This window comes from Pezoporus flaviventris, unplaced genomic scaffold (genome assembly GCF_033815535.1).
Source record: "Pezoporus flaviventris isolate CSIRO_AGI_PZ_B2104156 unplaced genomic scaffold, CSIRO_AGI_Pfla_v1 ptg000023l, whole genome shotgun sequence".
NCBI classification, from domain to species: Eukaryota; Metazoa; Chordata; class Aves; order Psittaciformes; family Psittacidae; genus Pezoporus; species Pezoporus flaviventris.
This window is the reverse complement of record NW_026892571.1, coordinates 6,188,618-6,193,535: the sequence shown is the minus strand read 5'-3', so window position 1 is coordinate 6,193,535 and position 4,918 is coordinate 6,188,618. Positions and strand designations below refer to the sequence as shown.

General features: G+C 37.5%; 1 long non-coding RNA gene across 1 annotated transcript; it reads left to right on the top strand.

Annotated features, from left to right (window-relative positions):
* The first annotated feature begins 3,149 nt into the window (after positions 1-3,149).
* LOC133271285 (uncharacterized) lies at positions 3,150-4,161 on the top strand. The gene is made up of 3 exons (XR_009744062.1): positions 3,150-3,260; positions 3,397-3,524; positions 4,119-4,161. It is a non-coding gene; the product is annotated as an uncharacterized LOC133271285 (long non-coding RNA).
* Positions 4,162-4,918: the final 757 nt, after the last annotated feature.

Genomic DNA, 4,918 nt, shown 5'->3' with positions numbered 1-4,918 from the left:
TTGTTTTATCTTTGTTGTTTCAGTAATGCCTGTGAAAATCTCTAGTTGTTTTTGTCTTTAGGAGAGGCACAACAAAGAGTAAAAGCTGAATTTGCTTCATTTTATTATTTTAAAAAGTAATTCCTAGAGAATCTGAGTGTAAAAGATGAGATTATTTTGAAAGTTAATAGTTATGAAAGCTAACAGATTAGGAATCAAATGTGGAGAGACTAAATACGGAAGACATGATATTTGACCTAGAGCATGTTAGATGCTGATGGATACATTTTGCAGGCGCAAGATGAATTTTGCGATCATCTAATATGCTCCGTGCATGGTGTGCACTGCTTATTTGTATCCACTGCTTCCTGCAACAGGACTGCTGAGTTGTTACAGAATTACCAACTCTCTCCAGAAAGGCCCTGCCTATTGACCTGAAGGTGTCAAATGAGAGGTTTGCCTTGACCATGTTCTTTTGCTGTTCTAAATTGTACTTGATTCCCTATTTTCTCTTCTTTAAACTTCTGAATCATAACAAGGACATGTTAAAGAGCCATGTAATAGATATCTGTTCATCAGAGTCTGATCAAGCCATCTATAATTTCACAATGCTAAGTTGAAGGCTGGAGTTTTCAGTCTGCATCTTGCTCTTCTAGCCCACTCTCACTGTTCCTCTGTGAACTACCATTTCTGAAGTGCACACATGGAGACAATATGTTTCTATCAAAGAAATGTTGTATTTCTACTTAGTGTTCTTCTGTAATAATCAATGTGCTGTGTTAGCTTTCCCAGTGGTGTTCAAGACATTGCCTACAGAAATTTTCAGTCTGTCCATAGCCAACATTTTCTGAAGCACTGCCTACAGACAGGTCTCTTTGGATGGTTCTCTGGTCCTGCAGGAATAACATTGATGTATTAAAAAATGCTTTGGTGTGCCATAGCAAGCATTCCACAGCTCTGTGATCTAATCATTGGCTTTCTTGTTTATCAATATTTATATAATCTGAAAACTTTGCAAGAAAAAAATATATTTACACTATCATCACATCTGTATATAATTGCAAAAGATGACTCTATATAAAAGAAAGTCTTTATAGGACATTGCTAGTCTAATTGCAATTTGATGCAGCCAGATTAATTGCAGTGAGACTACCAATTTGACAAATTCAATATGCGCCATCCCAATTTTCCATGGTGCTCTTGTTTTTACTTGTTTAGCTGAACATTAGAAGTGTAAAGCCAATCTTACAAAAGTCTGATTATATATCAGTGCTGCAGTCTCAATTATCATTCATATTTGTAATCTTGTCAGAGAAAGATACCAAATCTTTCTGACATAATCTGCTTCCCCTTAAGCTGCACTCTCCTCGTTAGACGTGTGATGAGAGTTTAAACTGTTGCCACACAGTGACAGGACTATCTAGGTTCTTCTACTTTTTGCTACTTTCTAGCAGGAAATAAGGTGAGCAGGAATTGTGGGTTTAACTTGTTCACTTCTTCCTGATGGCTGGAAGCGATGCTTTCCCCTTGCTTGTGACTTCTGCTACATGTTTCCCCTTGTGTCCAAGTCCAGTAATTGTGTTTTAGAAATAACAGGTTGATTCCCTTACCGGCTGGTTGGCAGCCAGTACTGCGTGCAACAATAACTGGAACATACGCAGAGGACTGGAAGATGTTACAGAGCTCTGTTTAAGACCCATGTCTTTCTGGCACTGAAGACGAGGCCAGGCATCCTATATGGTGCATATATATATATATATATATATATATACACATGCTACATGGTGCTGTGTTTCACCTTGAGTAGCACCAGGGACCTCTAAGAAGCTAAAGGGTCTTAAGAATTTAGGAAATTACTACCTCAGTACAAATTGTATTTCCAGCTTCCCTATAAAAGTACTTAAGAAAAGTCTTATGAATACATTTTCTGCTCTGGTTATAGATATACATACATTTTGAGATGTTTACAGTATCTATTTGGAAATCCTCAGAATAGTCTCAGGATTTTGCTTCCATGGGCTAGGAAACCAGTACCTGCAGTCCTCTGAAAGGTGCTCAGTGTCTGTCACTGTTTCACTTAATGACAAAAGAATCACTTTCCAAGCTTGATCTTATTCTTAACTATGTATAATTCACACATTTTATTTCAGAGGCAAGTGCAAATGTCTGTCTGGAAGGAAGGGTCTTCTCTTCCTTCCCTTCCACCCCAATTTGATGTGAAACTTCAAACGATGCACGAAGAGCTTTTGTAAGAACAGTACTTTGGCATTTTAAAGAAATTCATTTGACCATTCATATCAAGTCTTTTTGAATATTCAAGTGAATTGGTAGGTATACCAGCCTGGGGTTTCTGTTTGTTTGTTTGCTTGGGGCTTTTTGGAGGAAAATGTTTTCTGATTTCACCATTTATTTTCAGCTCCAGCATTTTATTCTTAGGGGAAGCTTTAGGGTTTTCATTGATTTATATGATAACACAGTCCTGACAATCTGACTATCTCTTACATTTCCTTCTTATTTGTCTTAAGGACCCATTGCTTGTTATCTGCCTGGCATTTACGAGTGTCTTCTCTTTGGTGGACAACATTTCATTATACCTCTTAGTCACCATCTTAGTACAGAGTTCTCCTTAAAGCTCTAGAAATTTGCTACAACAAATGCAAGATGCATTATGTGATGCGTCTTCCATTCAGGGGATTCTTTGAGCAGACTGCACTTACTGGTATTGACCTTGTAATGGGGGTGTGGATAGCTCATGTATCTCTAAAATTTATGTCCAGTATTATGCTAACTGCTCTCACATGCTATGCGCGGTATGTGCGTTGTGGTAACTTTACAGCTAGTTTTCAGACTATTGACAAACTTGACAACAGTTGGATGGCCTCTGTGTAACAGCAGACAGTCGTAGTGTGATTGAGAATCTATTATCTGTTTCCTAAAATAATTATCTGTTCTTAAAGACAGTGTAAAGCAGTTTTCTAGAAGAGGCAGCCAGGATTTGTAGATCTTAATGATTATTTTGTGTTCCTTAGAATTTGTAACTTTTCCCCTCAACTGAAATTTCTTTTATTTTTTTCTTATTTTGTCATCGTTGTTGTTTTTAAAGACAGTAAATTAGTTTCCCAGTCTTACCACATAGCTGCTGCTCTAATCCACCTTTTATTGTTGGTACTAGGCCTCACTGGTTTTCTCCCTTTCAACACACTGGGACTTGTGGAAGCTGTATTTTCAGCCAGCTGTGACTCACTGTTCTGAAACTGGAGAGCATTCGAGCCACCAGTGAGGTAAGGAGGAAAGCAAACAAGTTAAAAATCTCAGATTCAGAGGCAATATCAATTGTTTTGTCTGAATGCTATGTAAATGAAAGAGTTGTTAGGCTATTATTGTATTTGCTTTTCTTTAATAATTCTTCTCCTGCAGTTCACCTTTAGGCAAGGCTTCCTTGAAGAAAATTTTTGCTGCATCCTCATGATGCTGGAACTCTATTATCCGTGCAGTTCAACAGTTCAATTCATCTTGATTTTTCTGTTGCTTTGCTGATGAGGCATGTGTGAAGGTTATGTACAAAGCAAGAATCATTACAGAGGTTTATTCTGTTCAGCTTAAAAGGTTTGTCAAATACTGTATCTGATGTCTTTCTGACACATGCATTTATTAGAAAGTGTTAATAAACAAAGACTGGATAGCCAGGAGTCTCTTGGTTTAGCTTTTCATCTAAAAGTAACTTATACTCCATCTACTGAACAACAATGTAATGAAAATTTGTATCTTCCTGTTGCTGTATCAAATATCCTGGTTTTACCCTCAGAATAACAGTTGTGTATTGGCCACAGAGTGGGGTTTTCCATATGTTCAAAAGGATACACATTTAAACTCGAGTTTGGAAAGAGAAAGCTCAACTTACATGCTTTTTATTCACACAAGCAGCCTGTATTAATTCTTAATCTCTCTGAGAGTCACCCATGACCTTGTACCAGGTGTGGGGAAATTATTTTTGGACATTTTTTTCTTTTGCTGCCCTGATTGATGTATCAAGAAACAGAATGAGATGCATGAAAGAAAAAAATAATGAAGTAAAGAGATACTGATTTAGTTGTTTGCTACTGCCTGCAAATGAATATAATGTATATTTTGAAAAGAAGGTTAAGAGTCACTCCAGTCCCATGCCAAAGTTCCTGTCATTCAATATCCAGAGGTGAGTTTGAACCCTTTTAGGCAGAGTTTACCTTTGAAACCTTAACCATAAGCTGGTATTAAAGAAAAAGGAGATCATACAATCTTCTTCTCCATTTTACAGTTTTAAAAGAAAGCACTATTCTCTGCCTGGCAGCACCACAGTTTGCATAGGTTCTGCACAAAGTCTATCCACTGATGTCAAGTGAACCAGATGTCTTTGGGAAGACAGACATGGGATCACAAACTTCTGAATCCCATCTGGGCACTCAGAGGAAAAACTAAGGGGCTTGCTAATGTCAGGACATATCTGCACATGCAGAGGCAGAACTTTGTGATCTGACAGAACTCTAGAGGTAGAGAGCTAATGTTCCTCAGCAGTGTATCTGAGTTCTCTGTCTCTGAGGAGGCAGAGCAGGGCTTCCAGGATTACACTTCAAAAACTTTGTCCCTAATTTCCAGTTAAGTATTCTTTAATCATTTGGGCCTTCAGAACTAGTCCTAACTACACACATAACAATTGGTGAAGTTAAGACATTTTTTCTATATATGTAATTTTTTTCAACAGTGGAAATGTTATGTGCCTGCTTAATTAGACGTATACAAATTCATTTTCCTCTAACACAGTACAGAATACATGGCTCGGTTATTTCAAATATCTTAGAGGACTTGAGGACTAAACTGTACAGGCCAAGTAAAATAATAAATTCATCTTCAGCAGAAATTAAATACTGTGAAGCACAGGCACAGAAAATGTTTTGCATGTTGA